The sequence below is a fragment of the Pleurodeles waltl genome, chromosome 8 (genome assembly GCF_031143425.1).
Source record: "Pleurodeles waltl isolate 20211129_DDA chromosome 8, aPleWal1.hap1.20221129, whole genome shotgun sequence".
NCBI lineage: Eukaryota > Metazoa > Chordata > Amphibia > Caudata > Salamandridae > Pleurodeles > Pleurodeles waltl.
The window spans coordinates 1,259,301,554-1,259,315,020 of record NC_090447.1 but is presented as its reverse complement, the minus strand read 5'-3'; the positions used below and the strand labels follow the sequence as shown (position 1 = coordinate 1,259,315,020).

At 42.8% G+C, this 13,467-nt stretch overlaps 1 protein-coding gene across 1 annotated transcript in view; it reads left to right on the top strand.

Annotated features, from left to right (window-relative positions):
* The window catches only part of LOC138248527 (cilia- and flagella-associated protein 337-like), a 513,680-nt gene that overhangs the window by 39,631 nt on the left and 460,582 nt on the right, over nt 1-13,467 (top strand). The window lies entirely within an intron of this gene.

Genomic DNA, 13,467 nt, shown 5'->3' with positions numbered 1-13,467 from the left:
TTTCACACTTATGTTCTTTCTGAAAACCCAGCTTCATTTTATTGTTTGGTGGTAGCAAGACCTCAGCACTAAAAACATACAGATACATGTTTTCATGATACTTATTTTCACACATATCTTTAGTATGTGCAGTGCCAGTACACAGTAACCATACACATTGGTCATTTATGCCATTTCACATAATTAAGACCATCGGTTTTAGGAGCACTTATTAATACAGATCTTTTATTGCATTCTTGCCTAATAACTGCCATTTAAGTGGAGGAGACCTTCCATGGAGAACGTTTGGTACTTTATCAGTTTTTTTTCCACTCACAGCAAGTATTCAAGTATTTAGGAGTTTAAAAAAATGGTGGAATCCTTTGCATTGCTGGACATTGCTAGCTTTGTAGAAGTTCAGCTCGTTCACTAAAGTAATGTGAAGTGCTTAGTTTGTAAAAAGAAATAAGTGCCAGGGCTCTCATCAGGAGCCCACTGCAGCTTGGCTTGCACCACACACTACCCCTGCCATGTTGCCAATGATAGTAACAGCACAACTACTAACCATCACACTCCCACAAGTGTGACAATTCGGACCATTTCAGCCCTTCAAAGCTACAAGAATTGCTTAGGCGGCAGGTAATAGGCATTTTTAATGTATATTGAAATGTTAATTAACAGTTCTTGTGGTTATCTCTAAAATAGTGAGAGAGTGCCTCCTTTTGGCAGACTTTCACAAGCTCTGTGTTGCAAATTAAGTGCCGATGTCTAGCACCAGAAACCACTGGCTCAAATTAGGCACTAGAAATGTGGCATTTGATATATTCATTTAATGGCACTGTTAGCACTGTTAGGGAAAAAGCATCCTTACCAGAAGTGTTTGATGCGGGCATTTGCTGTAACACTCTTTGTTTCAGCAACAGCATCACTGAATTGACCCAAGTCTTCAATTTCATTGAGGTTCTGCAACTCTTTATCTTGCTGAATGTACCTTTATAACAGTTTTTTCACTCCATCCCCCATTTTTCCTCTGGAATTTGAATATGTGGAATCTGAATCATAAAGTGATGTGTAAATCTGCACCAGTAGGTTTACTACCTCTGTCATTGTGCAGATGTAAACATTTTAGGAATTTATGAAGGGTTTCAAGAATACTCCAGGAAACATGTGAGAACTGCACTTTTGCAGGGGGACATCTCTGGAGAGGATATTAGAAAGAGAAGGCCTTGTTCTGCTCCCAGAATGCTATGTGAAGATTGGTGCCTGTGTTACACCAATGCGATGCATTCTCCGGAGTTCAGCTCTGGCAGGACACCATTTTTATTCCCTTCAAGCATGCAAGACCTGCACTGCAGACAATGCAGCAAAGGGAAGGAAGTGTGCAGCAGCCATTCTTCATCTAGCATTCACTATTCATGCAAAAGATGTTCATTATCATATAAGAATAACACTAATAAGAGGTGCTTGGAAGGTGATCTCAATCAGTTTCATATCCCCCTCTTTCCAATGCATGCAGTCGTTATTACAATCGCAACCTGTACAATATTGCAAATATTAACAAACATTACATAAAGATGAATCCAAGAGGTCTTTGAGCCTAATGTTAACTGCATAGTCAACAGCTACTGAATACCAGAGGTATAGAATTACTTGTGCCAGACTTGCCCACAGGAAAGAGGTCAAGGGTGTAACCTCTCAAACCGATGAGGTGAGGATACCAGAGTATTGTCTCCCCTAACCTACAGTATTCCATGGGTGTTCATAAGAAGCATTAGGTATACCAATTGGAGTTCCGTGAGGATAGGGGCCACCAAGCGGAGCCAAGTAGGGGAAAATGTAGGAGAACTTTAAAGGCAAAAGAAACAGATTTTGAGCACTGTTAAAAAAGTGATTTAGACCTTACATCAGAGACATTTCATGTGCTTTTTTGTCTTCAAATAAAGAGACCCTCTTCAACTTCTTGTTTACTAGGATTCTTAAATAACAATAATTAAAAAACACCTTTAGCATATCAGAATTAAAGGACCAAGGGCCTGGTGTACTAAGCTTTGGTACAATTACAAACAGACCTAAATGCAGTTTGGAAATGCAAAATTAAATTTTCACAATGTAAAGCAATATTTGGAGTAGGTACATTTTTACCAACTCCTAAAATGGCTTCATGGCTCTATACCAAGTCACTATTTGGGAGGTGTGTGTCCCTTTCAAATTGTGATTCAGTATGAGATCTTTCATCGTTTTCTGACCGAAATCCAGTTGCAAAAGGATAACAATTACTGACGCCTGAGTCGGGGAATAAGGGATTTACAACTGTGAATGTTGAAAAAAAAAAAGTTTGTTGGAGAGAAGGCAGTGGTCCACAGGATCACAGACAGCTCCCTAGACCACTGACAACTCTTAAACAAACTATTTTTGTTTTTTTTAAAAGTATTTTTATTTATAAATGCAGCACTGTTTCCTTTCCTTTTAGGAAAATGGGCTGCATTTAATAAACAATTTACTTTATTAAAAAGCGATCACAGATATGGTCATCTGCCAACCCCAGCAAGTCAGTATACCTGTGATGGACATTGCTTTTCATGAAACAGGTCAAATTGCAAGGCACTTCAATTTGGAATTTTATGAGTCAACTTATTAGTATATACTGTAGGTCAATTAGTAAAATTGTCTACTGGTCAGAAAAATACTGTTCACAAATTGCAGTGTTTAGAACATTGGGTCCCAAGAATCCTGGTATACCAAACCCACAGAATTCAATATTTTGTGTGCGCTAAGATGAATGTGCTATGCATTTATTCTACGAGGCAATATAGCTAATTTAACCTCTCTGAAGTCCAAGCACAATGCATGGTCAAAGGTCGGAGTATCGTCCACATAATAGAAGACACGGATACGTTCCTTTCAAAACTATAAAGAGAAACATGTATACACCTCAGCATCTCATTTTACCTTAGAGGTACAAATTGGACACCAAAGGAGTCAACAGACAAATGCCCTTAGCTCTTAATCTCCACTTTAGATTCCTCTTGCAACCCTAGTAATATCCAGCCATGCAATAGTCCATGTCACCTTATGAAGTGAAATTATCAATGATAAGGCCACACAGTTCCCCTGTCTACCCTGCCTTAAGCAGCCTAAGCATTTAAAAGTCTTGGCTGTGTTTACTGGTTCACGACTTTACAGGCATTTTGTTCTTTACCACTACAATGCACATCATTGATATATCCCACACAAAAGGCAATCTGCATCTTGGACAGCAAACATTATATTTTGCTACTCTGTTAGATTATGTACAATGCTATTAGGATATACCATTTTCTCAAGGCGGAACAAAACAGAAAAGCATTTCCTGATTCTCACTCTACATCTTTTTGCAGAAAGGAATAAAAAATTTGCTAGCTATCGCACCAAGAATTTTCAATTCTATTAAGGACACGGAGGCGAGGATTATGCTTCTCTTTCTTTACTACTCATTAAAAGAGCAGCCAATCACAAAACAGAAAAATATAAACTACATTTCCCATGTTGCACATCTCAATGTCACCACCAATCATATCTCTCCAGGCCCTATTAGAGCCCTGAACAACATCTTGAAGTCCTCTTTCTTTCTGCGGGAACACACCTTGGAGCAACCTCCTCTGATAACACTTGCAGTATCTCAAAATGACGAAAAGCCCTCGACCACCTCAAACCATTCCGAGAACGAACTTGGGAACTTCAACCTCTCGACAGGCGAATGCCTACTTCATTCTGCTTTCTGCTCAGCTCCTAGGATAACCAGACAAAATATCAGAGAAACTTCCAAAATTCCACCTTTACAATATCAGGGAGGGAAAAACAAAGTATATAAACATTACATATATACAGAAAGTTAAGTGCTGACGTAATCATACATGATAACCATACAGTATCAAATCCTCAACTGGGTGGGATAATCCTCGCCTCCGTGTCCTTAATAGAATTGAAAATTCTTGGCGCGATCGCTAACACATTTTTTATTCTATTTCCGGACCGGAGGCTCAGATTATGCAAGTTCAAAGCTGGTAGAAACGCCCTTGTCGCAATATCACCCACCGGATTATAATAAAACTGCTTAAAAGTAGAATCGGAGGACCAATCAGCTGATTTCATAATATCTTGAATAGTTACTCCCAATTAAAAAGACCTGGAGGGCATGGCTTCTCTAACTGAATGAGCACCAAACTGAGTAACGTCAATCCCTGCCTCAATCATCACGTCCTTTAACCATCTGGCAATGGTCGCAGCAGAACCCGGTTTGAAAGGTTTCCTCAATGAAATCAGTAATTGACCCTCGCTATTTGATCTGAAAACCCTCGTACATTCTTCATACTGTTTCAAACAACTCACAACGCACAGTTTTGAATTGAAAGGAAACGCAACGTACTCAATACTAGTAGACATTGTTTTCGTCCTTTTAGTAATAGAAAACGAAACTCCTTCCGGTGTAAACACTCTACCTGCAAGGTCCAGAGTTTTCACATCTGAGGATCGACAACATGCCGCAAGGCATAACAACATGGGCAGTTTCCACGATAACTGTATTCTCGACAAAAGCTCATTATCAGGCCATCTGTCAAACAACTTAAGCACGAGGCTAATGTCCCACAGAAATGTATATTTAGGCCTCTGAGGGTTAGAGACTCTAATTCCCTTAAGAAGCTTAGAAATAATCGGATGCATACCTACCGGATTATTGTGGACTTTGACATGAACTGCTGAAATGGCAGAACGAAAATTGTTGATTGTCCTATAGGACATGCCTTCCATCGCTTTTTGCGACAAAAAATGTACTATTTCCATTATTCATGCTTCCACGGGATCCACATGCCTTCCAATGCTCCAACTCTGCCAAGCTCTCCATGCTGATGAGTATCGTTTCCTGGTAGTGGGAGCCCACGCTTTACTGATAAAACTCGTAGCTGAGTCCGAAAATCCTGGCAAACACCATTGTTGTCCGAAAACCTCCATGCCATGAGCTGCAATTGTCTCTCCATCACAAGAGGATGAAATTCCCCTTGGGGCCCCATCAGCATGTCCTGAGACCAAGGAAGGAATAGGAGAGAGTCGCAGGCTAACTCCAGCAGAAGTGGAAACCACGGTTGCGCCTTCCAGACCGGAGTAATCAGAATCACCTCCACCTCCTGCTTCTTGATGTGGGTTGCCACCCTTGGAATCATCGCGAAGGGAGGAAAGGCATAATTGAGGCTCCCCGACCAATCTTGGGAGAAAGCATCCGTGGCCCTCGCGAGAGGGTCCGGCCTCCAACTGAAGAAATTCTCCAGCTACCGATTCAGACGGGGGGCAAAGAGATCTATCTTGCAATGACCCCAAATGTCCTGAGTCAGGCGGAACAGCTGGGGAAGCAGCTTCCAATCGCTGTGATCTTTGAGGTACCTGGAATTCCAATCGGCAATCACATTGGATTGCCCCGGAATGTACTCCGCCACCACAATCAGTCTGTGAGACAAGCAATAATGCCAGAAATCTTTGGCTATCTCGGCTAACAGAGAGGATCTCGTACCCCCCAACTTGTTGATATAACGAACTGCTGAGATGTTGTCCATCCGCAAGAGTATGGTGCATGAGACTTTCTTTGGGGACAAAGTTTTGATCGCAAAGTAGCCTGCTAGTAGTTCCAGACAATTGATGTACAGCTTGAGCTCTTGTTGGGACCAATGGGCCCACGTAGCGGCATCCCCGCACCTGGCTCCCCAGCCCCACCGACTGGCATCTGATTCTATGATAGCCTTCGGACGAGAACTGAAGATGGCCCTGCCATTCCAAGTGTCTCTTGCGTCAGCCACCACCTGAGCTCTGCCTTGACCTCCTCTGTGAGAGGGACTCTCTCCGAATAGTTCAAGCCCTGTTTGCAAGTGTTGAATCTTGAACCTCTGTAAGGCTCGATAATGCAAGGGTCCCGGAAAAATCGCTTGATTTGAGGAAGCCAAAAGGCCCACCAAGCGAGCTATCTTCCTCAAGGACAGCGACGTTTGTGTCAGGGCCACCCTCAACTCCATCTTGATGTCCTGAAGTTTGGCTTGGGGAAGGATCAATTGAGAAGTCTCTGAGTTGATCACCAAACCCAGGAACTCCACTGATCCGGTGGGCATCAAAATCGACTTGGCCTCGTTTATGACAAAACCGATATTTTGAAAAAGAGAAACTGTCATGGCACCGTGCTGTTTCACCAACTCTAGGGATTGAGCCATGATCAATATATCGTCTAGGTATATTATCAGCCAAGTCCCTTCCTCTCGCAAGTGAGCTACCACAGGCCTGAGCAGTTTGGTGAAGCACCAGGGTGCTGAAGAAAGCCCGAAAGGCAGGACCAAATATTCCAGCCATTTGTCCCTCCATCTGAATTGGAGGAACCGTCGGTGAGGATGCCAAATAGGAATTGTCAGAAACGCGTCCTTCAGGTCCAGACGCATCATCCAGTCTTCCGTCTGGAGTAAATCGGGAAGAAGATGAAGGCCTTCCATCTTGAAATGCCAATAAACAACGAACGAATTGAACTCCTTGAGGTTTAGCACCAACCGGTGCCCTCCTTCCCGCTTCTGCACCCGAAAAACGTTGCTGCAGAAACCGGCTGGATGAGGATGGCAAAAAGCCACTGCTCATTTCTGTAGCAAAGTCTCTATCTCTTGATCTATAAAATTGGTCTCCAGTAGGGAAAAACAGAGACGAGGAGGTTGAGACATTTGACATGGAGTTTGATAGAACTCCAGACGAAAGCCCTGCACAGTCTGCAACACCCACGCATCTTGAGTTATCGAAAGCCAATTGTGAAGGAAGAATTGCACTCGACCCCCCAACTGAATCAATGAAGAATCAAAAATCCTTACCTGCTGAGTAGCCGGTAGGGGCGGTAGCCCATAAACCTCCGCGTTGTCCTCTGAAGCCATTGAAAATGGGAACGGGAGGGGAAAAAGGTACCACCTCTAGTGTAGTCCTGGCCTCGCATGAAGGTTCCCCTGTGGGGGCCTTGATAGTATCCTCGGCCTGACAAGCAGCCCCTGCCTCGTCCGGCCCGACCAAAAAGGCCCAAGTGAAACACCTTTTTCAAACTAGTTTGCGCTTCATCCAGTGTTGTAAATGTTGTCACATATTTGTCAATATCCTTTACGAACTTGTCACCAAAAAGGCGACCCGCTGCCAGGAGACCCGCATCTGCTGAGGCCAGTTCTGTCAAGTTGGAGTCTACCCTCATAAGGAGTGACTTGCGCCTCTCCTTCGAGATGTCGCAGCTGGCATTACCCAACAGACATATTGCTCTCTGAGTCCACTCGGCCAAAATATGGGGGTCAATAGGAGCACCAGTCTCCCTGGCCTTCAATGCCATTTCAAGTATTTTTGCCACAGGACCCGTCAAATCAAGAAGCTTGTCCTGGCAGGAGCGCCAGGCCCAGTCAATCCCCTTCTTTGGGTCTTTTGCAATTTTTTTTAAGAATGTCAGCATGCTGGCATCGATCTCAGGCGTCTCCGCCACCTTATCTGGGAGCTCGGGCCTAGGACATTCGGCTCCCAACCTATTGCACACCTCCTTGTCAAAACTCCTGCGCAGCTTACCGTGCAAATATTCCGCTACCTCCTGCGCAGGAGCCCAGTCTGCAGAACATGGATCTACTATGTCCTCCGGATTGAACTGAAAGGGGTTAGAAGGAGGGGCGAGGTCCACTTGCGACTTCGATGAAACAGATTTCTTTGATTTTTTGCACTTGCGCAAAGGACTGCCGGAGTGAGATGAATCTGACTCACTGGGATCAGAGTCCGATGAAACTCGAACCCCTCGAGGGAAAACACAGGAAGCAGATGGGACAGAGCAATACTGATGGCCATCAGCCGAGGGCTGTTGTAGTGTGGCCATGACTCCATCATGACGCCAAGCGGAAGGAGCGTCCTTTGAAGTACTAGGAAGTGAAGGACTCCCTTCCGCGGACTTACCCTCTTGAAAGGGAACACGATTTGGCTTCTTAGCGAAGGCCTCCACTGCTGGGTGAAAGGCTTTAGCGCCACCACCAACGCTTGAAAGGTCTGTTGAGGAACAGAAACCTCTAAGGCCCTGCTGACCGACTGCTGAACCGAAGCATTGATCACCTCGAATAGACCATCGCCCAGAAATTGACCGTCTTCATCATAACACCCATACTCCTCCTCCTCAAAGAGCACCCAATCGGTCATTTTCACAAACTGACACAAGCAGTATGCACAGAGAGTACCGCAGAAACGGAAGTCACTCAGGGTTCAAGGGGGGAGTCACCCCTAGTGCAAGAGAAAAGAAAAAAATGACTCCTCAACAAAAAGCTGTCCACTAATTATTACAGCCCCCCAACACGGAGGACGCCCTGAGAGCCACAAGTATTGAGGAAAATTCAATTAATACACGAGCGTGCACTCCGCTCCTTTTCAGGCTAATTCGATTATTGCAGCCTGAGATGGCGTCGAGAACACTGACAGGAAGCCAGGAATTCAAAAAATGCGCGCAATTCCCGGCGTTCTGTCAGTGTCAGAGGAGGAGAAACGAAGGTAGGACAGCGCATAGCCCAATCATATTAAAAAGAGCCCAATTGGGCTACGTGCTCACGTCCGGCTCTCCGCCTGGGCCTGACAAGGGAAGGCTCCGGGACGCAGCAGGATCCCTGCTTGAAGGAAAGGAAAAACTCGCAAGGTAAATAAAATTAAAGTCTAAGTTAAAGTATAAATTCTCAGCGCGCCGCACGGTGCCTGAGAATAATTATCGACCTGGAACAGATGAGAAATGCACTCTCCGTGCGCCGTGCGCTGAGAAAACAATCAGCGCTCTCCGCGCTGAAGACGAAACCAGCGCACCGCGCGCTGAAGAGGAATGCACTCTCTGCTCACCGTGCGCTGATGAGGAATGTACTCTCCGTGCACCGCGCGCTGAGAAAACGATCAGCGCTCCTTGCGCTGAAGAAGAAGCCAGCCCGCCGCACACTGATTACTGAGGAATGTTGCTAAGGCAACCAATGAAGCCCACCAAGGCAGCGACGCGCTGGCAGTAAGAATCCTGAGTGCTGCACAAAACCGGACGCTAAAGGAAAAAACTGTTAAGAGAACAACGTGAAAGGCATTTATCTTATGCTGAAGCAGCAAAGAAAGAGGACTTTAAGATGCTGTTCAGGGCTCTAATAGGGCCTGGAGAGATATGATTGGTGGTGACGTTGAGATGTGCAACATGGGAAATGTAGTTTATATTTTTCTGTTTAGTGATTGGCTGCTGTTTTAATGAGTAGTAAAGAAAGAGAAGCATAATCTGAGCCTCCGGTCCTGAAATAGAATCAAGGTGAAACCTTTCCAGTCACCAGAAGCAACTTGATTAATCAGATAACTCTGAGTCAGGGAGTAAGCAGGACTGGCCACCATCTGGGATACAATTTAGGAGCAAGAGAACAAGTGGGCATATCTTATTAATAGGTGCAGATAAAAAAAATCAGCATATATAATTTGGCAATTAAATTTATTTATTAATTTAAGGGTTTTGTACAGCTCTAAAATATATTGCTTTGCAATCACGGCCACTTAAGATCACTCGCTGGCATTATCTATCTCAGAAACAGTTCAGACCAGGAATTCCATGTGACTGGGAGATATCTTTCAGTGTTCCCGAAAACAGTGTCAGAGATTTCGGATCGTGGAAGAGTCCTGTTGGCTGAAGGGGCCTGGTCCCTGCGGATGGTAGATAGCCTGTTTTGACTGGAAGCTGGAGAAGGCACATTTAAAGATGTAGGTTTTTAAACCTTTCTGGAACTTATGGTGGTTTTGTTAAACTCTAGAGAGGAGGTCTAGCTCATTCCATTTAATCTTTCACTTTGATCCAAGGCATGTGTTAACAGGTATGTGGGGGTTCTGACTCTTGTGATTTCCTAAGGCCAACTCCACCTGAATTCATAGGTCTCCGACACCCAGCATGTTATGTTCCTTCCCAAATAGTATATAGAATGGTTGTCAACACTCATTAACTGAAATAAATGCCACTTTCACTAGTGCCTCCACTCTGCCTAGATACCTCCAAGCAATACGTGAAAAGGATGGAGATAGTCCTGTGTTTACAGTAATCTAATATACTGAGATAAACTACTATAATCAAGGTAATAGAAATAATGAATAACAAATATGTAGGTTGACAATATGCTAAAAAAAAGATTTCAGTAATAAAATGGATTCTGGAGTACCTCTAAGCTCTATCAACCCATACTAAATATGTTCTTGGAGTGGTAGCTTCCCATCTTATTTAAGAAGAATAGTATAATAGTACAATATGTTGGTATTTAAACAAAAATACATATTTTTTGCATCCCTTTTATTGTGACTATCATGAAATCCGTGAAAGCTTAGCAAGGATGTTTATATGTATCGGAATAATCCCAAATCCCCTTGCTGCCGCCATTTCTGATTCTGAAGAACATCACAGACCTCCTCACCCCTAATCTAAGGAATGAATCATAAAACAAGACTGTGTGTGTGTTGTAAGAACATAACTTATGCTGGATGTCTGATACCTAAGAATTCAGGTTGAGTTAGCCTTAAGAAATCAAGAGAGTAAGACACCCCCCCACATCTGTTAACACATTCCTTGGATTAGGGTAAAAGATAAAATGGAATGAGCTAGCCCTCTTCTCTAGTGTTCAACAAAGCCACCATAAGTTCCTAAGCAGGTTGAACGGTAGTAAACAAATCAACTTGACTTTGTGTGTTGGGTCCTTTGGGTACATGAAAGCTGAAGAGGAGAGGTGTGATGGCGAACATACGATCAAATAAAATGTAATGTTTAGAGAAAATATGAATCATATGGAGAATGAGGAGTGTGTTCAGAAGCAGTATTATTACTATGATATTTGCCTAGTGCATCCATATCCTAGGGGAGGAAATCTAGCAAATAAGTATTGGAAAACCATATTAATATCTTTACAAGTTTAAAATAAAAGTACAACTGTAGGAATGTATTTACTATACGATTAAAATAAGGGCTACTTAAATGTATTCCTAAACTGAATCGAGGTGGATCAAACATATTAGTGCCTCTGACACATGGTTAAATTTAAGATATTAATGCTGGAATTCCCTCCAGATTTGCTCTGCATTCTTGAAATGATGATACTTCACAAAGCACACCAGGCTGCAAGAGTCATCTCTGTGTTGACTCTTCCAGCCTGCCAAGATCCATCTGGCAACACACATTGGTTTATGAGATGACATCTTCCCTCTCAACAAAAAATAAGATTAATAAACAAAACCTATGGAACTTAACAGTAATCATAATACAGTGAACAAAATGAAAACAATGCATGTAAAAATTCTTATCCAGGGAGAATTCCCAGAAACACATGGCAACAAGCTTACGCCTTGACTAGCACAGATCTGATAACAACATTACGTTAAAAACAAGATTGTAAACTACATAGCTAGTCTCTCATTTTAGATGGCCTTTGGGTCCTGTTGCCATGCTGAGCACAAGGTTAATCTATCTACACCAACTTCTTCTGCTCATTTCCTTTGTGTGAAGCATAAATACTAATCCGTCCACCACCAATAACCAATCCCCCTAACATGCCACCACTGTTCTTAGCTGATTGTCATAGCATTGTCATGCACTTACTGCGGTACACATGGGGTCACCAAATCTAGACAACCCTTTCATAATCAAAAGATGGTCTTTCAGCTTGACTCATAGCCAACTTTCCACACATCACATTTGCCATAATTCCAGAGAACCTTCTTTTTCCTATCAGATTATATGACAGCATTGGTCTTAGCTTCACTCTACAGGCTTCCCATTGACCTGTCTCTTAACAAGTGGACACTATATATTTGGAAATCAAGTCAAAGCACATTCCTCTACCCTTTCAGTTAATTCAAATGGTATCTACACAGTGGCCACATGTAGAGTCATTCTATAAGGCCAAGGAAACTCCTCCACTTCATCACTGACATTTCCACTTCTGTCTGCAATTCAGCTACAATCCACCAGCAACTTATTGCATATCTTCATCATGCCATCCCTTGATTGTGACATACCTGCTTTATTAGATGGTTGATTCCACACGTAGACAAAAACTCAAAGTGAATAGAATATCGTTGCCTGCGAGAATGGTGTCCAGCATCACTTCTCAGATGAAAATGCTGTTCAAGATATTGATACCTCTTTCAGTAGTAGGCTCAACCAAGAATTTGATTTCCACTCACATCGAAAAAGGTGATCAGTCAACAGTAACATTTATCTCAGCTACAACAGAAGGATGTGAAATGATTGTAAAAAATCCAAACCTACTTTTTGCCAAATCCTATACCAACAAGGAACAGAAAACACAGATGGGGATCTGACAACCAGATATTTATCAATAACCCTATATTGAGAGCATTCCTTCTAACCAAGGCCACTAAAACTCATCCCTGACCCCCTCCTTTGTGAGACTTGCACCAATATGACCTTCAAGTGCAGCTTTCAAAATTGTCCTTCACAATCCTACCAGTGGACTCAACGTAGCCTCTCCGAACAATAAACTATCCTCTCTGACAATTCATTGACTATTTTCCTCTCAGGCAGCTCATTGGCCTCGACCTAGGTCAACCTTTAACTGAAAGTCCCAGCACTTCCTGCATGATATCATCCAGCTCCATGTACTACAGCATTCTCTCCCACTTCTGCAGTGAAACCATTTTATTTTCAATAGCCTCAGATCATTCTTCATCAGTGATTTCCAGAGACACTCTAGACAAGGAGTTGACACTAATATTGTGTGCACTCCAAAACAAATCTTCAGATGTTTTTTTGGCCAGACTTACCTAATGTGCAGTGGATTTCTTCACCTTTACAGTTGAAAGAATATCCACCAATGAATGGTGGTCTGCTTTCATAGCAACCTTTTCCACAAATAAACTCTAAATTTCTTCTCACTTCACAAACAGCCTGGATTTCTTTTCCTGTGATTGAATATCTATACTCTATCAGCCTTAATGCTCTCAAAAGTAAACTCATTGTGATTCTTTATTTGACTCAGCATGGCTCACAAGCCATACACAATCACACTGACCAATCTGCAACTCAAGCTTTCTTCTAATGTGGCTGTAAAACTGGAGCCACCAAGATTGCCTTCTTTACACTTTTCATTGCAAATTGGCAAATGTAATTTCACTCAAACTCCACTTTTTTTCTTCAAGAGATGCATGACAACATCTTTAATGTTCACAAGATCCTTTAGAAATTTGGGAAAGAACTCACACAGCCCTTGCAAGGACAGCAGTTGGTCCATAGGAGGAGGTATATTCTACTTAACTGAGTTTCGGTCTCATGGCACTAGACTTTAATCCACGACCCAAGTATTCACTTTCACACACTTTGAACATTTTCACACTTTTCCACAAAGTCACACCCTTATTTCGCAAGATGTGGAAAACTCTCTCAACAGTGGCATCATGTTGTGGATATAGTTTCTAAAAATCACAATA